At 30.5% G+C, this 23501-nt stretch overlaps 1 pseudogene across 1 annotated transcript; it reads left to right on the top strand.

The window, feature by feature from the left end:
• Nucleotides 1-1112: 1112 nt before the first annotated feature.
• On the top strand, nucleotides 1113-22909 carry LOC143229586 (uncharacterized; annotated as a pseudogene). Its single transcript, XR_013015950.1, has 11 exons — nucleotides 1113-1550; nucleotides 2145-2219; nucleotides 3321-3374; nucleotides 4854-4932; nucleotides 5228-5404; nucleotides 6393-6498; nucleotides 16166-16336; nucleotides 17542-17577; nucleotides 20143-20254; nucleotides 20931-21017; nucleotides 22209-22909. The product of XR_013015950.1 is annotated as an uncharacterized LOC143229586 (transcript).
• The last annotated feature ends 592 nt before the right edge of the window (nucleotides 22910-23501 follow it).

The raw sequence follows: 23501 nt of genomic DNA, 5'->3' as shown, positions 1-23501 counted from the left end.
TAGCCCTTGAATAGCTTTGAGCGAAATTCAAAACAAATAAACAATATAGTTGCTTATATTTAAACACACATACACAAAAAAGGTACAGGACCAACGTTCTTCTTTCACTCAGCCACTGAGTATTCTAATACGATTCTAGGAACATTGCTCCCTCTCATAACAAATATAAAGTATTTATATTTTTATATCAACACAATATCGTAGAATAAACATACTGTTGTGAGTACATAACATACCCCTTTCTAATAAAACACTGTGCACATATGCACATTTTTTATAAAATTGTGACAACTCGTGATAACTACATACTATTAATCACGAGCAGTAAAACCATAGATAAATAATACATTACTCTTTCATGAAATAATTCAAATAACAAATATTTACACATTAGGTGTAGATATACTACTTAGACTACATACAATTTGTGTTTCAATAAAAGTTGTGCATACAGCATTGCTACAACATTTTCCACTTTTGTAAATTTTCATAAGCATGAACTATACAAAAATATATCAACTAATGTTGTTCAGTATTTTAAAACGTGTACACTGTTATTTGAATTTTTATAAACTGTTTATTTCATTGATATATTTTCACCTTTGACGTCTAACAGTGCCACAACGGTGTCACAACATGTAATACATAACGTTGTAGATTTCATCAATGTGCATTTGCTGGGTCAGCGTTACGTAATTATAAATTCAATCTTGTTCAGATTTGGGCCAAAATTACAAAACATTAACAACTAATATGTTAATCTTTTCTTGGTAGGACTATATTATTTCCTGCACGTCACAGATCTCTAAACAGATTGGTGATTATCTCTTAGGGATTTAATAATTTTCTGTGATGCAGATTTTTTTTTTTTAATATTTCGACTTTAGGAGTCTGTACAATTTGTTGTTTGTAAACGCAACATTGTGTTTTAATTATGCATAATTCTACCTAGATAGTGTTAACTGATATATGATTGAATAAAATTTGAAACTGGTACACATATATATAAATTTTGTGACTTCCATATAAAGTAGTATTTGTACCTGTTCAGTGAAACTTTATACAAGAACTTCAACTGTGAAAAGAATCACGTGACGCCTATAGTAACATCCTTATTCTTTCGCCTGCCTTGGAAGCAACTGGTAGGCTTCTCTTAAGTGGCCATTATGCTTTTTTTTTAAATTATTATTTGGACAGGGCCTACCATGATGAAGATATTTTTCAACCAATCCTAGCTTTAACATGAATATAATTGATCAGTTTTCTTAAAAACAGAGCTTTTTGAATACGGTAACGGGTTTACTTACATCCAAGATAATTCACTGCCATAAAATCTGTTGTAGTTTTGGATTAGAGTTCTGATGTGGATAGTGGTTTTGTGAACATGGTTGAAAAAACTGGTTTTCCCTTCGCTTTACATAATGGGCCTTGCCGAACCTCGTGACTGATGGAGGGAATGTGTTTTTCTTAAAGAATTTTGTTTTGATCTTGTGATTTGAGAATTCATAATCAGAAAGAATGGTCGGAGATGATGGCGATTTGAACTTGAGGTGTGTATATTTTCCTGCGTATGTGTGAGAACACAAAAGATGCAATATTAGTAATGTTAATTGTGTAAAGTTATGTGTGTCTGATACAAATAAAAGATCGCAGATTTGAATTAATCATTGTTTCGTATTACAGATTTTCTTTGTAGATTTTATTTTGTTATTCTATACAAGGAATGCCGTTGTGTAAGCAAACGATATTCATGAAAATATGAACAATGCTGTTCTTTTTATACCACAAATTAAACTTCTTCATTACTGATTTATTTTGAAAGAAATTCCTTTTTTTATTTATGTTATTATTCAGATCCTTATATTTAAGTTAAAGCATAATAAATAATAATGGGAAACTTGTTATCCATATCGAGTTAAGGTATGTTGCTTTAGTAGTAAATGTATATACTGCAACTTCAAGCTATATCGTTTCTCAATAACTCAGCTAGGTGGTGGTACATGGTTAACCAATAAAGCTTTAATTTAGGTAAATTGTTCAAGAAAAGTCTGTGAAAAGTTGGTTAGTAAGCAAAACTAAATCACCATGTATTATTATCCCTTTTTATTTTCCTTTTATCATGTATTGATTTTATTTTGTTTCAGGGAAGGACTTCTGTTTGGTATGGGAGATCCATTATTAGATATTTTAGCCCACACAGATGAAGCATTTCTTAAGAAGTAAGAATAAACTAAAATTACTCTCACTAATATTAAAAGCCATGACAGTATTAACTTAATGGTGATGGTGGATGTTTAAAATACTTAACATGCTCCTTACTATTTCATGCTGAAACTATTTCCTGCCAATTTTATAACAAGGGATGCAGTAAGAACAATGTCCCCTGCTAGTCCAGCGGTAGGTCTATGGATTTACAATGCTAAAATCAGGGGTTCAGTTCCCCTTGGTGGGCTCAGCAGATAGCCCAATGTGGCTTTGCTATAAGAAAACACTCACCCACAGTAAGAAAAAAAGTATGTTTTTTTTTTTTTTTTTTTCTTTAACAAGGACGAATATTTCACAGTATGAGTTTACATTGCTTTATATAATCCCTGTCAGTAAAACTTTAGAAATCATAAACTCTTCTACATTTTACTTGAATATGATCCAAAAGCTTAGTGTCTGTTTCTGGGCCCTGCATGGCTAGGTGGTTAAGGCACTCAACTTGCAATCTGAGGGTTGTGGGTTTGTATCCCCATCACATGAAATATGCTTGCCCTTTCAGCTGTGGAGGCATTATAATGTTACAGTCAATCCCACTATTCATTGGTAAAAGAGTATCTCAAGGGTTGGCAGTGGGTGGTGATGACTAGCTGCCATCCCTCTAGTCTTACACTGCTAAATTCGAGATGGCTAGTGCAGATAGCCCTCGAGTAGTTTTGCACGAAATTCAAAACAAATCATCTGTTTCTGTCTCGTGATATTAGGTGAATCAAAATAAAGTTAACATAAAATTGGTCCTTTTAGCAATAAATATTCAAAATTTTCTGTTGCTCCATAAGTTATATATAAGGGATTTAACTGTTTAAAGTTTCGTTATTTTTAAACTTGAAATTTTTTTCACACCAAGCACTGCTTGTCTAGTTTTATTTAAAACAAAAAAGAGGAAAATCTTTGAAAGTTTATCTTACAAGAGTATTTGCTTTGTTTGACTTATTTAAAGGTCTGTAATTAAATTGTTTTTTGGAAATTATGTGTCATTTTATTTTAAAAAAGAATCTTACTACTGTAGAAAAATTTCACTGTATGTCAACCATTAACATTTTTTTTTAACATTTCAGGTATGATTTAAACCCCAATGATGCTATTCGTGCAGATGAAAGACACACATCCATGTGAGATTCTCTCTTGTTATTGAACATTTCTACATTATATTTGCTGCACATAGCTTGAATTTCTTGATGACAAGAAACCCACTTGAAATAAAAACGTATCTCAAAATGGCTGATATGAATATTAACACTTTTATTGATAAGGGCAAAACATTGTTCTCTGCTTATCAGTAAAAGTGTTAATACCCATACCAGCCATTCTGAGATACATGGGTTTAATTTATCATGAATAATGTTTTCATAACAAAATTGTATTGTTGGAAATTAATTTAAAATGTTATCTTTTGAGTATGTATAAAATGCACTGATAAATTCATTGCAAGTATCAGTTTGTTACAAACTTACTCAAACCTTTTTATGGTATTTATTGTGTTTGAAGTTATAAAGTACCCATGAATATTGGTTGGGAACTCATTCTGATATTTTTAGTCTTACATAAGCCATTTCATTATAATTATCTGTTCATTATAGGAATCTTGCAAAAATTAATTTTAATAGTGATAAATGCTCAAAAAACATGAAAATAAAGTACTTATTAAAACTATATCAGTTGTGGCTCTAAATTACTATTTCAAGGCATATGATTAAGCCAGAATATTAAGAATAATTTATTTTCTTAAGGAAGAACTGATAGGTATGCCTTCCTCTGAAAAATTTCCATAATGCGTACCTTGTTACTATTTCTGTTAAACCAGTTGATTACACTATGTAACACAAATTTTGTTCCTGGATAGTATGTGTTATTTCTTAATTGCTTTTGTGACCTGGATAATGAAATTTAGAAATCTATTTTCTATGTAAAAATGGGCAAATCTACACATTTTCATTTACATAAGGTCTGAATAAAACAATATATGATTCAAGATTTACAGGTATTTATACTAAAGTTATACAAAAATGTTTAGAAGCGAGTAGTTTTTCGAGATTTGCGACTGTAATGTAAATCACTTTCACGTATCAGCCCCCAAATATAGTCTCCAATCATGCTTTCATTATACGCTCCCAGGTCACAAAAGCAAAGTTTGAAGAGAAAAATAGGTCTTTTTCCATTTATTTTAGGCATAAGCAATTGAGAAATAACACTTTCTGCTCAGGAACAAGTAAAAGTAAAAACTTCATTACATGGTGTTATCAAAGAGCTCTGTTTTTAATCTTATTTTACAGAATTAGTTCAATTATATAAGTGCATATAACTTGCTTATTAGTTGCTTCAAGTATATGTTAGTTAAAACAACTAAGATGGCTTACTTTCTTAAGTATAAAATATAAATTTCATGTGGCTGACTTTTGGGACTTATTTTTAATGGTCAAAGTTATTGTGAATTACACATTACAAATTATTTAATTTATATTGAAACATATCAAATCATAAAAATGTCTTAATCATTAACAAAGCATACACATTATTTGTGATTCATATTTTTGAATAATATTGTTTTAATGTAATTTTTACTTCAAAATACAATTGTTGCTTTTTTTCAGCTACCAGGAGATGGTCACTAGATATCAGGTTCAGTTCATTCCAGGAGGAGCAACACAAAATACAATGCGTGTGGCACAGGTGCCATTATTAAGATGGTTGTTTATAACTTGTATAACATAACAGAAAGTTGTCGGAAATATAACTTAAAATATTTTCAAGAAAGTGTTTTGTTTATATGTTTCATGGAAAAGTTACTTGTGTGAAGATAAACATCTAGCAGATAATTGTTTCTAAGTTCCTCTTGTAATTAATAGATGTTGCATAATGTTTTATTTTTACAAACCATTTTTTTATATATATAATAATCCTTTGAAAGACTAATTTCAAATTAAATATCAGTTTTTCATGTAATGAATTTATTTTTTGTAATTAGTGGATACTTCAGAAACCTTATATTACCACCTTCCTTGGATGTATTGGAAATGACAAGTTTGGGAAGATACTCACAGAAAAGACAAGAGAAGTTGGAGTAAATGTTCATTTCCCAAATTAGTGACGTAGAAGCAACAGGAACTTGTGCTGTAATTGTCACTGCGAAAGGATCAAATAGGTTCGATATTTGAATGTTTATATAACATGACTGCTAATTATTCATAGTATCTTTATTGTATTTAATGGAGTTATTTTACTTTTTGTACTGATACACTAAAACTGAATTGTAAACTAAAGGAACTAAGTTATCAGGGCCATAGCAACCAGTCAGGGCATGGCTTGACCACTATGTTTTTCATGACGTGTATAGCTATAACCTGTGTATTTAAATTTGCTTCTTTGAATTCAATATTTCAAATATTTTATGTGTGGAATGCTTTGCCACATTGTTCAGGTGTGGCAATGGTTATGATGAGAAACATAGAGGATTAGCTTTTTTATTGAATTTCAGAAAATTTTCAATGTTTTATTAATTAGATTATTTTAAGATTACAATAGTTAGGCCATTTTAAAATTCTAGTTATTATTTACTTTCCATGATTATTTAGGTAGTATGCTTAAATGTAAATAAAACAAAGGGGGGGTAAAGATACCACTCTGCTATTTAGAAACTTAGAAGAAGAGGCAGAGTGGGAAATCTCTTGACATCATGTTTCTGGCACTCTTTATTTTGGCAGGCATTCATCCTTGAGCTTGTGTTTTAACCAGAACAAACTGGAATACAAGGCTAAAATGAATATTATATATATGATTTAGTAGATACATACTCCAATTGTAGCATATTAGAAGGTATTTGTATTGAAAAATAAGGCCTACGTATGACCTACAAACAGTTTCTGTATTTGTATTCAGACAATTACATGCAAAAACTTGGAAATATTAGATGGGGGGCAAGGAGCTATACTCCCAGATCTGATAGTGATAACTAAATATTTATTAACACTAGTGATCTGATAGAATTTAATATTTTTGTAATACATTTTTTTTTAAATAGTTTCAGTTAGGCTACACCTGCAAATTTTAGCATTGAGATAATACATACAATGCTTCTAAAACAATATTTAGTGAAACAATAATACCATGGTTGAACCAACTGTACATTACAGGTCTCTGTGTACAACACTTGGAGCTTGTAAAATGTTCACTAAAACTCATTTAGAAAAGCCTGAAAATAGAGCTTTGATGGAAAAGGCAAAATATTTTTACATTTCGGTAAGTATGATTGATTAGGACAAGTGTTAATTATTAAACTACATATTGTATGAAGACAGTTGATTACTGAATGAAGTTTGATTGACAATAATGTTAAGAAAAAAAAGTGTGGTAATTATTTTAATAAATATATTTATGATGATTATTAAAAAATCTGTTACATGATGCTACTTTTATTAGTATAGTCATGTCGTGACATAGGCTGTTGATTTAAAAGTTAATTGGTTTCAACAAAACATGCCCATATATTAAAATCTTAACTTATTTCGAAGTAGGTTTCAGTAAATTCGTTTAGTAGACTACCAGAGGAAACTTCTACTCAGCTGTAAGATTTTAATTTTCACTCTAAATGAATAAAATGGTATCGAGAAATATCACTTACTCACACCAGTAGTTCCACAAATCATCCAAAAGTTGTATCTTACATGTATTATCTTTTTGATATTTGAGAGCTTTCTTCTATCAGTGATATAACTCAACAGAAAAAATAAATTCTTTTGCATGACATTTTAGTATCCTTCATGTAGCTCAAATAATAGAAATAGAATTATGTGATCTTTTAAACATTGTGCTTTTGGATTTTCTTTATAAGTTATTCATTTGTAGATGTAAATAATGTATACTTGACAGTTGTCTGATTTTATTATATATCACCATTATATAGGTATTTAGAGGATATTTCATGTGTGTTTTTCGAGAATGGTAAATAAAATGTTTTAAAAATAACTTGTTGGAAAAGTCAAGACATTAAAGATTTTATTACATGATGAATTCGGCCACTTATTGAACAGTTTTTATTAAATGAATAAACAAGTTACTTTCCCAATATGAAATTCAGTTGCTACAAAATTGTTATGTGGTTAAAGTGCTCAATTTTATTGTACATAGTTACACACCAGCATATATGAGTGGTTAATATTTTTAAAAATGTTTTTCGTATATAAACATACAATTTTATGGTAGCCTGTCATAAAATAAAACCAATCATAAGTAGTCTCACATCTACAAGGTTAAACACTTGAGTTATGTTTATGATTTACCCTTAAAAAGATAACTTTCCTTAGGTACTACAATTTTTTATAAGAGAGATGAATTAAAAAATGCCATTAGAAAATGCATTGATGATTAGTTCATGTAAAATATCATAGATGGCAGCAAGCTCAAAATATTTAGTTTGCCATTATTTGCATTAATCAGGTCTGATTTTTTCACTTGCAAAGAGTTCTGCATTTCTACGTATTATTATTATTACAGGGAAAAATAACTTAGTTCTCAGTTTGCCCCTGCAGAAGTAAGGCCTATCCTTCAAAAGCACTTTTGTTGTAGGGTTTTTATCATCTTGTATCATAATCGTGTATGCATTCATTATTACATATTTAGGTATGTGTGTGTGTATGTATATATATATGAGGAGTAATAGTTTTTGTCATTATATGCACATGTACACAAATACACATACACATGCATTAGAGGAGTCATAGGTTTACTATATATACAGAGATGCCAACCATTAAGATTTGAGCTTAATCATTGCAATTTTGATGTACACATTACGACTATACGCTCATACAGACAAAATTACGACTTGTTGCAACTCCAAAATTATTATGTTATATAGGCCTATACAATAAAGTGATAAATTGTTCCCCCCATGGCTTGAAATGGGTGAAAAGAAAATTTCTAGTGAGATACAAATAAATTTTGATAATAAATAAAAGATATAGTCCAAACGGCTACTTCCGATAATCATGTTTGTGCTTGAAATAATAAAAAATATTTGTATCACCGACGTGTATCAATAGTTTGAGTGCGGTGCTTCTCCATACTGGGTGGTACATGGGGTAATCCATAGTTATGTCATCAGTGCTTGTGTAGATGGGTATTTCTCGTTTTCTAAGCGACAAAGAAACACCAGTGCGATCGTTCACAAGATGGAAAAGAGAGGCCTCGTTCACCAGATTATCTTGTTTCTGGCAAATGTAAAAGGACTAAAACTGAATCAAAAATTTAGGAAAGAGTATAGTGCAAAATATCTGGTCATTGCATCAAAAGTCAATGACAGTCATGCGTTTTGTACAGTTTGTCACATCGATTTTTCTGTGGCACATGGCGAGATAAACGATTGTTCCAGACATACAAAATTGGCATCTCACCAACAAAAGGCTGAGGCGAAGACAAGAATGGTGCAGATAACGACATTTATGAGTAAGAATTCAGATTATGAAACCATAAATGCAGAAGTGATGTTCATGCAATTCGTAATTGATCATAATTTACCCCTAGCTGTAGCTGATCATGCAGCACATCTATTCATAAAAATGTTCCCAGACTCTGATATAGCGAAAAAATAATGCTGTGCTTGAACTAAAACTACAGCCATTGTACAAATGTTGGGTTGTGAAGATGACAAAATGATTTCAAGCATACTTACTAACAGTGTTTACAGTTTAGCCACAGATGGATCCACAGACATGGATGACTCAAAACTGTGTCCAATGGTTGTACGATATCTGTACGGGCTCTGTCTACAATCATTATGCTCAGTCATTTGAAATAGTTGGCATCTCTTTTATATATATGTGTGTATGTGTGTGTGTGTACACTTATTCTGTATATAAGACAACTCAGTTTTGTCAATATATATAAACATACACACATATGCAAGCATAAAAAATAAATTTTTCCTTTTATGTAATCATAAACATAAAAGCTCATATTTATGTAAACTATATAAGGAATCTAGAGATCTCTACAGTTACTCATTGATAGAATAGCTATGGGATAAAAACTAACATTGCAGCATACAAGGAACTAAAAATGCTAAGTATTTCATTATTGAAATCCTTCATAAAATTTTTCAGAGTAAGGGATAGTCAAGTCTCATTTTCTGAAAAGTGATTAAGAACATGACAGAGTTGTTTTTTGTATAGATTCATTTCTTCCTTTTTTGTTATTAATTTTTATATAATCAGTTTCTCCTGTCTCTTTGTTGAAACTGACTTGTCAACTGGACTTATGCTATTTGTACTGCACTTTTCTTCCTGCATTTTTTGACCAGTGGCTATCCCTTTGACTTGTGGCTATTCACTTGCGCTATGGTTGTTTCTTTTCTAAAGATGGTTACTTTGGTAAAAGTTAGGCCAACTTCTCTTTCTTTTTAAATATTCTGCCATCATATTACAATACTGAACTGGCACTTAGAGCTTTATTTTTAGAAACAGCTCATTGAAATTTTGTCTAATTTATTTTCGTTGTACTGCTTGCGAAGGTCATTCATGTAACATTAAGTGTTGATTAGGGAAGTAGACAATGCTTGGTATTGGCTAATGAAATAGTAACGTAGGTAACACAGTGGCCACTTATCACAAACTGCGTATATTGCCCACAGGTAAAAAAGACATTTCATCATGAGAGTTTGTGTGATTTAAAAAAAAACTTTATAAAAAGCAAAGGTAGATGAACCACAAAACCTTTTTGAGAGTATTACAGAAGAAAGCATTCTGTCAGGTGTAGCAGACTTTCATTTATAGATATACCTGATACCCCACAAACATCAGATTTCACTTCTGAAAGGTACGTTTTCGTGAATCAATGTATAAATTAATGCATATATACACACACATATATATATATCAACATAAAGTTTTGTATATATATATTTCTTATTACTTTTCAGTTTGAATGATACCCATGAACTACTGTATGTAATAAAGACAACCATGTGCTGGCATCAACGTTCCTGGCCCAGAGAGACTTGTGGGAAGACAGATCTTTGAAATTGTATATTTTATCACAGAAGTGAGGAGGTTATCATATAATTCATTCAGCTGCCAAAAAAACAATGTTTTCTTTTATTTCACCATGAGCTTTGTCAATGATTGAAAAGTACTTTAGTATTCAAATGGGTATGCGATGAGAACATGACCAGAAGAAGGATACCAGGATGCTAATGTTTCTGCTGTTTGGGTCTCTCTTCCACAAGTGCTGGACTTGCACAATTGGAAGAAGTGTGCTCTATCATGAACATATCCTGTTTAAACTTTAATACTTTTCAGAAGTGTGAAAAAAACATTGGCAAGGTAAATATTCAGATGTAAAAGTGTGCATGTGTTTAATTGGAATCTAATAAAGTTTTATAAATAAATATATACATCAAATCATAGAAATTATATTCCAGTATTTATAGTTTATTTTTCCATAAGCCAAACATTGTAATTTCTATTCTGATTTGATGAAGTTGGTTGCAAAATATGAGCTTTTGTTTTTGTCTTTGTGAATAACATCAAATATTTTAATATGCATTCTGGCTTTCAAACTGATATTTTCTGATGATGTAATTTTGGTTATAAACACACCAAGTAAAACAAAATTATTTAATTTTTTGTGGTTTAGGAATGGGAAGCACTGCTGTGTAAGCAACTTCATGACAGTAGTTTGTGAAGAAAGACATCTTGTTATAGAAGCTGGTGATATGGATATGAATGGAATTTCATGTATGACTATAATTGTTAATGGAGGATGGAATAAGAGAAACCATGGACACAGGCACACAGCAAACTCAGGAGTACTGATTACTATTGGCCAATGAACTCAAGTAGCTTTATGCAAAATTCAAAAACAAACAAACAAATTAAACCACTTATTCTTAGGTGTAAGAAATAAATTTTGTTTTGTATATATGGCAGCAGCAATGAAAGGAGAGATCTTCTAGTGTAGTGTGTAGTGGAGTCTGACATAGTTGTAGATGGATTTCAAAAGTCAGAAGAGGTGCATAAGCTCCAGTGTAAGGAAATGATTGGTAATTGTGATTCATCTGAACATAAAAAAGTTGTGGAGCGTGTTTCCGGTGGCAGGAATGTGCTAATCATGCTGCAAGACTGTACACAGAAACTTTATTCCAAATAGCAGGAGAAAGTGCAGAAAGCTTCAAAGACATTAGGAAAGACAGAATATTGAGATTGAAGAAATATGCTTCTGGAACTGTTTGGAATAATACATAAAACAGTGATTCTGTGGAGAAACTAAAGGAAGATCTAAAGAATGCACACTACCATATATTTGGTGATCATAGCAAGTTAAAATCCTATTACTGTTCCCATGAATAAATAACTGACAGCAAAACAAACTATTTGAATAACATGCTTTATAAAACCATAAGCAGACTAATGACTGGTGTTGATGCATTAGTCAGAAAGACACATCATATGATAAGTAATTCAACGAGCAACTTAGCAGAGACCTGTATGCATCTTGTGAGAAGGTTTATTGGTGGCAAACAGATCTGTAGGTTAAAATGAAAATCTTACAGTGGATAAGCATATGTTACAGGTTTAGCATTTCAACTTGGCCCAGCATGGCATAGTCTGGCCTGAAAATCCAGTAAAAAAAGAAGTCCATCTGCACTCTTAAAGAAATGTACAACTAAAATTCAGACTCAAAGGATATGATGGTTCTCAAAGGACTTTTAGCTACTGAGGCAAAAGAGAATTGCTGGAAATCCAAGAAACTTCTATTTGTGGATAACTGGAAAGAAGGATTACAGGTCTGAGTTAGAAAAGACTGATCTCCCACACTCAAAGTTCACAGCTGAAAAATGATTTGTTAAAAAAACAACTGCAGGTTACAAAAGAAGAGGAAATTGAAAAAACACACAAGGTCAATACAACAACTCTTCATGGAGGTCAGAAAGGAGACAACGACTTACTGCTTCTTACTTTGGAGACATTTGTATGATGAAGGATACTACATTGTGCAGTTCTAAAGTGAAAATAATTTTATACAGTTCTCCATCCTCTACACCTGTACTAGAGTACAGTAAAGGCAACTAAAACTGGAAACCAAGTACAAGAAAGTGACCCATTTGTGGACATAGAGAAAGGATACTTAGTAGCCTCCCCCGATACTACTGTAGGCTTTGATGGTGTTATTGAAGTCAAATTCCCTCTTAAAGCTAAGGGAATGACTTTTTTTAAAAGCTGCACTGTTAGTTAAAGATTTGTGCTGTACTTTACTTGATAATACTTTGAAACTGAAAGATAAACTTACATATTATTATCAAGTACAGGATCAACTTCACATAACTGGTAAAATATCTTGTTGTTTCATTACTTGAATACCTCTCGAAATAGGTATTGAACAAATCGCTCGAGATGACAAGTTTTGGAATGAAAAAATGTTTCCTAAACTGGAGCAGTTTTATTTTCATGCACTATTGCTAGAAACAATAAATCCAAGAATGAAAAGAGCATAATTTTATGAGAACCAAACTGTTCTTGAGGCTAAAAGAAAGGTGGAAGTGAAGAAAAAATGAAATATAGACAACCTTCTAAAAGGTTTCTTGGAACCTGTGTTTTGATATATTTTGTTTGAGATGAAAATGCATCATTGGACTTATGATTTCTGTTTGTTAATTGTGTGTCTTCCTACAAGTTTTATGTATTTATATAATGAATCATTCTTTATGTTACAAATGTTTGTTTTCAAATGTGTTTGTTAGTGTAAATAAAAGTTTAAAAATATTTGCCTGTTCACTTTATTAGAGTTTACAATATTATATCACAAAACAATGGCTATATTGTTTATTCTGATATATTTTTTACAAAGCTACATAGTTCAACCTTACAAACAATATGGATTTATATTAGTTTTCATTAGGTAATATAAAGAATATTAAAAATACATTACTAAAATACAGGGTGTTCAGAAAGTCACTGTGCAGTTTTGTAATCATATTTTATTCAGTCTATTTCAAGCCAGCAACTGATAGCCGTGTTTAGAAACAAAATAAGAAGGATCCAGGCCTGTATTGATGCCAATGGGGGTCACTTTCAACATTGTTTATAATTGTCATTCATATTTACCTCCTGTATTCTATATTGAAACATGTCTGTTAATAAATATATAAGTGCACAGTGACTTTCCGAACACCCTGTAGTTTAGAAATGCTTTTCAATATTCTGGAGTTATTTCATTGTATTATTACAAATAATATTTTTAATTAAAAAATAATCTCCAAAAAGTGCAACTTGTTTACTTTCAATCAGTTTCGAACTGGCCTAGCTTTTGTGATGCCAGTTGTGATTTTTCTGGGATCTTAATTAAACATCTTGTAAATTGCTATGTATAATGAACTGCAAATCTAATTTTTTTTTTGTTTTACACAATCATACAAACTATTTGTGTAATGATTTTATTTGCATTTTTAGTTTTATATTATTTATTTTCACTTCATGTGTTGAAAATATTTTCCCAACATCGTCACTATTGGAATTTTCATAAAAAAAACTAGCAAGTTGTTTTATAAAACAACTTATTACACAGTTATGAATATTCTTGGATTTTGTCATGCTTTACATAATTGTGTTGTTTGCCAAGTTTTATTTATCTCTTGGAAATTTCTCTTTTTTTCGTTTATCTATAATCATGTTGGTTTCCAGTTGTACACTACTAATTCAACAGTGCAGTTGTAATTTGCCTCAAGCAGATTACTTGAACTGGCTCTCTGTAGAATGGGGCACTTCCAATTAGATCTTAGTTGTATGGATAATAGATTTTGTGTAACATGTAAAATGAAACCAATATCACAAATCACTGTGATCTTACTATGCAAAGTTGGCATTTTTACATATGTAATTATATATACAATATAAAAAATGTTAATTTTTATAGTATGAGCACTCTAAATTTTGAAACTAGCATGTGTGTGAATGTGGCTAAGAAGGAACTGTTAACACAAGCATCATTTTCAACATGGTAAAAATTTGTTGATAATAGCTTACTAAGCAATATCTTTCATGCACAATAAAGTTTACACTTTCTTTACTTGAAGCATTTTGAATTTATATTACAAGGTCCATCTCAAAATACAGGTTTATTATATTCACAACAATGTGTCTAGACAGCCTTTCTGTGCTAATGAAGTTGTATAAGCTCACATATTGCTGAACTAAACATCAGAAAATAATCTGTAAGTTTTTAGTTTTACTTCATTTATTTTTAGTGCACTCAGCTAAGAGGATCTATAATAATAATAATTCAGATCCAATACCATAAATTTAGCTTTACGATATAATATTTAATATGCATGTATTCAGGGCCAGATTATTTATTAGGCACAATTAGCACAGTGCCTGCAAAACCTATGAATCCAATGAAAAGAAAATTTTCCTTAAAAGTTAGTGTTAGAGGGCCAAATAATAAGCATAAGAACATGAAATACACATTTTACTGTAAAAACTTTATTACATCTTTAAGTTATATACAATATATTTTTGTAGAAACTCATTAGTTTGTGTACTTACATTCACATAAATATACAGTCGATATTTAACTACAGTGTATTAACACAGATAAACAGCAAGTATACATTATTCATATATAAATACTTGAATTTCAAACCAGAATTTATAATTTACATACATAAAAATTATCCAACTTGTGGTTTAACTTATACAGCTGGTAGGGCCTATGAACAGAAGGTGCCTATTGAACAATTTACTGTAGGTCTCTAATAAACTGGAGGATTGGCAATTTTATTGTGTTGTCTATTAGCAGCAATAATTTTTTGTTACTAGTTTTGTTTCCATGGATGCTTGTAAGCATTCCTAAATATTAGCTAGTCCAATTGTTGAAAAACTTTAATAATAGCGTACAAGTTCTAATAGGAAGAATTAGTCACATGCCACACGAGATCTTTTTCAATGCAATAGGAATAGTACTTTACATAGGCTCTGCCTTTAAAGTGGATCACCAATTAATTGCAATATAACATATTCATGCACTTGTGCCATCTATTGGTTTAAATCAGTAATAGTTGGCTCCGAAGGAAAACCTTAACAGTTGCATTAGTTTTTGGAAGATAGGAACAGTAAATACTTATTGCATAAGAAATACTTCTTAATTACCAAATCTTTGTTGGTAGATATAAACAAAACACATTGGACTAATTACGTGACCAACTCTTAATTTTAAACACTGTGTACTTAATAATAAATTTAAATTTGAGTAAATGAAATAATGTATAACAAAACAGTATGGTAAGAAATGTAACTCTGATTGTATCTTCAGCAGGGAAACCTCAGCCTCAACTTACACTCAGAGTCCACTTCCTACCAGTTGAATTGCAAATCAGCTAAGTTCCATCCTGATTGCCATAATTCTAAACTCAAATAAGGCTTGCTTTCATCTTGCAACATACACGCACCCTCAATCTACTGGCCATCAATATACAACTTAACAAGGCATTTTAAGATTATCAACACAACATGTAATAGCAAATTTATATGTATACATAGTAATTCATGGCATTGCTTCAGCCAAGCATGTACCAGTTGGTTTGAACTACAATATATTTAATTCTGGGGTCAGATAACCACTAATATTGATGTTAATATAATGGTTACAAGTTGACATAAGGACCCTCATTTCATTATTGAAACTGTTAGGATTAGACTTGCAAACAATAATTCTCATGCTAGTTACTAATTATCTTCTGAAAATCTGAGTCTTTGTTAGTTAATGATATTGAACACATGATAATTGAGACTTTTTATATACAACTTTTCATGATGTTGGATCTAACTTAGCAACATTTTTCATTATTTTTTTGAAATACCAGGTTGTTTTTGTTTTTTTGTTTCAAATATTAATTGTTGTTGTCTTTTTGCAGGGTTTTTTCCTTACTTCTGCTTTGGATTCTTTTTTAGAGGTGGGGAAACATGCAAATTTCTACAACAAAATTTTTGCCACAAACCTTGCTGCTCCATTCATATGTCACCTCTTTAAAGAATCTTTGATGAAAATTCTACCATTTGTAGACATTTTATTTGCAAATGAAATGGTAGGTGTAAAAAATATATAACAGAAAAAATTGGAAAGCATATTTGTATGCAAAATTATATAAAGATAACTATTTAAAAAACCCAATCCAGATCCTACTTTTACATTGCCATTGATGAGTAACTTTGTTTCACTTAATATTCTTTTTGTTTATAAACATTCAATGTCAGAATGATTTGAAAAACAATTTTTGGAAATGGAAGTTTAAGTTTTTTATAGTTACCTATTTATTTGTAACTTTGGAGGAAAAAAAAAGGTAGCATGAGCTAAGGTAAACAAACATACATATTAGAGATGGGTTGAATTGGTTAACATTATCAAAAGTTTAACTCAGTAATAAATATATGATGTATGTGGCTGGTTTTCTCATCATCAGGTACAAATAGTTTACTAAGACACATGACTGGAGATTTCTTAAAAATTAGTGGTGTCTTGTTGCTATTCGGTTATCTGTTTAAAAATAACCATGTTTTTACTTTTTATCAGAACAACTATGGTTTTATTGAGTTGCAATTAAGTTTATTGTTTTAGTGAGTACATTAGATAATGATACAAAATACATATAAATAAATTAGTGAACTGATTAATTATTTTATGATATGTTTATTATCTTTATTGGTGAAAGTAAATTGTTTCCATTATTCACTTACCAATTTATTTGATTTACATAATATAATTATGGAATCACTGCATATTTAAAAACAAACATAATGATGACCAATGTATGATGTTTAGTTAACATTAGCAATTCATTCACCAAGTATGAAATGTAGAAGTTTGGCAAAATATTTATCACAACATGTACAAATGTTGACCTTCAGAAGAAATCTCTCATATGAATTCAAGGATAATTCAAAAATTACTTTAAAAACCCAAAACAATGAATGGAGATTGAAAGTTTAATCTCATGTTAGAATAATGGAGTGGTTTAAAAAGTTAGCACACAACCATTTATTTTGTTTGTATGGAAAGGGGAAAGAGGGTTGTAGGAACATGCATTAATCAAATAATGTGCTCTACTTCAAGTCATTTAGCAAAGTACTAGTAATTGCTTAGTTCTAGATCTGCTCTGTAATTATTGTATTGAACAACTTAGATTTAAAAATATCCAGTAGTTTGTTCTCACCAAAATGAAACTAGTAACAAACATATTTATTAAATACACTCATCCTTGGCTATGGTATTAAATTAGATATCTTTTTCTAGGAGGTGAAAGCACTTGCTGAAGAACAAAAGTATGAGGTAACCACAAAATTATACTTTTAAATATCACTTAACAATGCTTCCACAGGCCAGGCAGAGAGCATTTAAGCTGTATGGCAGATCTTGATATATAATATCATTCTGGAATGAGCTAAAACCCAATTTTTAGCATTATTAGGTTGAACTAAAATTCCCCTTCAAGTTTTACAGAAAAAAAAATTCACAGATTTAGTGATGCTATCAAAGATTTTTGACTCCCACAGTACACAGTAGATGATGTATGTGTGGTATTGTGTTGTTGACTTACCCTCTCAGTCTCTTGGCTAAGATCAAACAGTTTGTTGTGTTCTTGACTATTTGTTCACATTCTTTTTCTTTGTTTTCAGAGTAGATACAAAAGTTTGACCTTGGTGTCAGTGGATAATTTTCATCACTTAGATAAATGGTAATCTTCCACTTTCAGTAATGCTGGGCAGATTGTACTGCAGGTTCTGCCTGAAACTCAGATTTCAATCAACAAAAGTACCATCTGTCTTTTACTTTTTTTAAATGTCATTGACTAACATAGCAGTGCAAGTATATCTTTCCTCTGAATACATTTCTTTGGCAGAACTTGTTGCACATAGTTGGCAGATGAGAATAGTTTTGTATCATCAAATTTCTTATAAATGTTGTTTCCAGTCACACTCATAAGACCATCTGGATTTCCTGAGAGTAACATGATGCATAGAACTTTTAATATAGTCATGCCAAATGCAAACAATTTAATGCCTTTTGTCAAGCTTCTTCATTTGGAAAGTTTGATTTCACTGTGGAGATAATACCAAAGAACTGCCATATTGAATAGGCATTGTTCCTGTGCCATGTTGGAGTACTAAAACACCTTGAATGTATTGCTTTCATACTTAAGTTCTTGAATGGTTTGCTTCATTTCTTCAGTGTCACAAAATCCAAGGGGTCCTCAGAAGTATTGCAAAACATTTCATCTTCAGCACTCTCCAATGGAATAGTGTAATGAATCCTTCATGCCTTTAATTTGGTGTGTAGTTTTTTGTCATATGCTTTTCCTGTCATTTTGACCTGTGATTATAAACTCTTGCATCCACACTGACATTGAGGGAATATCCAACAAGTACCGCACTTACACACAAGTCATTTTCATCTTTTCCTGTATTAATGTTGCTTTATCAACACAAGATCAGTACACTTTCTCATTTAATGTTATCTGTTTTGTGATCAGCCATGCATCTGGTTTCCACAAAAGGTGTGGCAGTCACTTTTTATTTAATCAGGTTTAGGTAAAAGCATTAGTTAATGAATGAATGATTCAGAAGAACATGAAAAATTATATTCTACAAAATCCTGGGTGCCTGGCCCATGGAAGCTCTGTTAAAATGTTTTGAAAATAGTAAAGCTGAAATGGTTTTGTTTGTTTCTGATGGCATAGCTTGAAGTGAACCTTGCCAATTGCTTTTATGAAACAATATATGAACTTAAGTTGTAATTTTGAAAATTTGCACAATAACTTATATTCACGTATTTATGTCTGATATCGCTTGACTTATGTTTTGTGTAAACGTGTTTCATTCACTTAACCATGTATTCAAAATGCAATTGAAAATGCAAAATTACAAAACTATGGATATTTTTTACACTGAGATGAAAATAAATGAAAAATTAAAAATCTTTCAAAGTAATATTATAAAGCACAAATGACATGCAAAGGAGTTTACCCAAGTTTTATATACACACAAGTTATTTATATCACAGGGTAAAACTGAATTTAAAAATTTTCAGAAATCCTAATTTCAATCATGCCAAAATGATTGATGTACAATAATCAAAGTAATCTATTTTATACAGATAAGCAGATCTGACAAAATAGCCTGTTTTAGTACTATATATGACAACATATCTGAAAGTAAGCTTTTAATAACTTGATTACTTTGAATTATGGTTTGATTTGTTTTGAATTTTGCGCAAAGCTACATGACGGCTATCTGCTCTAGTCATCCCTAATTTAGCAGTGTAAAACTAGAAGGAAGGCAACTAGTCATCACCAACTCTTGGGCTACTCTTTTACCAATGAATAGTGGGATTCACCATCACATTATACTGCCCCCACGGGTGAGAGGGCAAGCATGTTTGGTGTGATTGGGATTCAAACCTGCAACCCTCAGATTACAAGTCAAGTGCCTTAGCCACCTGGCCAGGCCAGACCTCTTTGAATTATGAAAATGAAATATTAATAATAAAAATAGGTTTATTCATTTTGTCATGGTGAGATCTTTATTAACATAAGAAGTAACATGTACAAATTAGAATATATCCCCCTATATTTTCCAAATTTTAACATACATGAAGACTAAAAGATGTATCACATACACTAAACATTTACACTTTTATATTTGTAAAAATTAAAACATTGTTTTTAGAATATCAATTGTGTTTAATTTGAAACTTAACGATTGTGAACAGTTTCATTAATTATATTTTTCTAAGGCAAACTAATCACCCCATATCTTTATATCAATTTCTGAAAGAATTGCAACAGTTAAAAATTATTTTTAAACAATGATTACTTATTAGCCTAAATTCTTATAGACTGAATCACTGGAAGAAATAGGTTTGAAGATTTGCTCTCTTCCAAAGGCAAACAATAACCCAAGACTGACTGTAATCACGCAAGGACCTGGCCCTGTAATAGTTGTGAACAGTAAGTTTTGTAACTTATATGTACATTTTTTTCTTGCAAAACTGCAGAAAAGTACAGCTTTGTAAAAAATATGCTTTATTTTTTGAAAGGCCACGTCTTCTATATGAAAGATTACGCAATCTAGTTGTTTATCTCTCATTTTCTAGTAGCAATATCCAAAACACACGATTTTATGAAACTTCATACTATCTGAAAGCTAGTATAAGAAAAATTACATTTCCACTTGGGTTTAACCTTCAATTTTGGTATTATAAATTTTCTACTATACCTTTTACATCAACAAGAATAGCCTTACATAAAAGTATGCAATACCTTCAGTTGCTATATGCTGTGAAACTAAAAATGTTAATGCAGCTTAAATATATGTTAATTGTAATAAGATAAACACATGCTTAGTATAGTTCAGTTCTCCATTGTTGTCAGGAATTTCTTAACTTAAAGATAGTAAGACAGCTATAGATGGTTGTTTATTTATATAAATTAACACATTTCACATTATACTCCAAGTTTCTTACACACTGCTTTAACATTCTAAAAAGCACATCTTTTATCCAAGAAATGTATATGAAGTCATTCCAGCTTCCTGATTAGTCTGCTTTATAACTTTGATGTTAATTTTTGTTAAGTTTTTATTATTAGAGAAAAACCCTATGTAATTTTAACTATATGCTTGCAGAAGGTAAAGTCACAAAATATCCAGTAAAGCAACTAAAGGTTGAAGACATTATTGATACAAATGGAGCAGGAGATGCATTTGTTGGTGGTAAGTCTTTCAGTGTTAACATAATTTTGAATTGTTATCACAGAAATACATCAGAGAAAAAATTTCTCTTTTACAGATATGTTGCTTTAATATTCACAACATTAATAATATATTGGAATGAGATATGATGATTATGAAGGATAAGTTGTTAGATACATTGATAACCCTGTTTTTCCATATTAAGAGGTGGCATTATTGAAGCCTGTTAGCTTCTTTGGGAAACTGATAGGAAAAAGGCACCTACTTTTTTGTGTATATTTTAGAATTGAAGAAGATTGGTTAACCAGTAGCTAAGACAGATTTACTTTTCTGAAATGATGATTGGCTAATGGAATAAGTTGTTGTTGGCAGTATTGAAGGCCAGCAATTCAAAAGAGCTTAAAAAAGGGATTGGTAATTTTCTGAAAAAGAAAAGATGGGTGTGCAGGAAAATCTTCGTAATTCATTTTAATTGAACAAATGATTTTCTCTTCTCTCTCTCTCTTTTTTTTATATATATATATTTTTATACAGTAGAGGTATTTAAAAAAACATATCCTTTATTTCTCCAAAAACATTTTTAAGACACTTGGAAATATACAAAATAAATTGCTAATTTACTGTATAATTCTACTAAATAAATAACTTTTAAAGTAAATGAGGCTTAAAATAAATTACCATATTTATTTTTAGATACAGAAGAAAAAAACGTTTACTATTTCATTACCTACATGAATCTTAAAACTTCTAAAAACTTTAAGGAGTTTCTTTATGATGGTTTAAAATTTAAAACTTGCATGTGATTAACATTGCACAATATGAAAGGCACTGAAAGCATTAAGAAGTATAACCTTATATTAAAATATTATTTGTTGTGATGTAACAATCATACATTCATTGCTTACACTGTGTATGTAACAAATAATAATGTTGTATATGTATATCAAATTTTATATACATCTCAAAATGGCTGGTATGAGTAATTAACACTTTCACTGATAAGGAGAGAACAACGTTCTGAGATATATTTTTTATTTCAAGTGGGTTTCTTGTTATTAAGAGGTATATCAAATTCTGTTGAGTACAGTACGGTATGTTCAGAGATCTGTTGGGTTTAGATGCTTTTAAAGAGCTTATGATTTTTATATCTGGTTTGTTTGCACAGCTTGCAGATGTTTATAAGTTTTATTAAAATAAAATTTATAATTCTAGGATTTCTTGCACAGTATATTAAAGGAAAGCCAATTGAAGTTTGTGTGAGATGTGGAATCTTTGCAGCAAGTGAGATTTTAAAACAGCCAGGTTGTCAACTTCCAGAACATGTTATATTTCCTGAAGAGTTCACATCATAAATTTGAGATTTATAATCTAAAGAAAGAAATAATTTGTTCTTTTTCATTCTTTAAATGAAGCTGTGTTGTCTGTAGTTATTTACACTGGTGTAAGAGAACTAACACAATTATGGTTAAACACCTGAACTGAGAAGCTAATACTCACTGCCTCTTCTTGTAATGTACAGTTACATTTTGTTTTTGTGGTTAACCTAGCTTAATGTACAAGTATCAGTTTGCAGTGGAAAGTAAACTTAAGTATTATGTGACAGAGTGGAAAGTTAGCTACTTAATTGTTTAACAGTTTAAATTACTTGAGGATTTGTATTTGTTATTTTCAACAGTTGTGTTTATGGAATGTGAGATAAACATATCTAAATCACAGATAGCCAATTACAAACCTTATTTAAAAAAAAAGAAAGAAATAGAAGTAACCCATCTGTTTGTAGTTTTACACAAATATTTAGAAATTTATTTTCTCTTACTGGAAAATTCAGAAGTATTGTGCATAGGGAGTTTTAATAAAATGAATGCTTCTTATGTTACCCTCAAATTTTCAATAAACTATATAAAATTGTTAAATCATTTCAATAATGTTAATATGTACGTAACCAGCATACCCAACTTGTAAAAGTATGTTAACAGACACATTTATATCATTTAAATTAGTAGATTGCCAGGAAAATGTTTTCATAGGAACTACTAGTTATGTAAATGTACTGAAGTTAATAATAGTCGTTGAGAATTACACTATAGCACTGAACATTTTCTACATGTATGTGAAAGTATTTTAAAGGCATAATGAATAGTAAGAGGGTTTCTGCTAAATTAAAGTGTTCACTTTTCTTTAACATCATTGACTCTACACAATACATATTTGTGGGTTCTCAAGTATAACTCCTTCACATCATAAAGTACATAGGCTAAATAGTTTATTTGCTAGACTTGTGAAAAGAGAAGACTACTGGGAGAAAATGTTAGTTCTAATTTATTCCTTTGATCTTAATAAAGATAAAAGTAAAGATAGTGTCTCCTAAAGGGGAAGTATATTGCTTATCAGTTCAGTTTTGAATTTGATTTTAAAATATTAACATTTTTATAATTTGTTAGTGTTTTTGATTTATTTATTTTTCTGTTTCATCAAATTAGAAAACTTACACAGTGGTTGTAAATT

This window comes from Tachypleus tridentatus, chromosome 10 (genome assembly GCF_004210375.1).
Source record: "Tachypleus tridentatus isolate NWPU-2018 chromosome 10, ASM421037v1, whole genome shotgun sequence".
Classification (NCBI taxonomy): Eukaryota; Metazoa; Arthropoda; class Merostomata; order Xiphosura; family Limulidae; genus Tachypleus; species Tachypleus tridentatus.
This window is presented reverse-complemented; position numbering and strand designations above follow the sequence as displayed.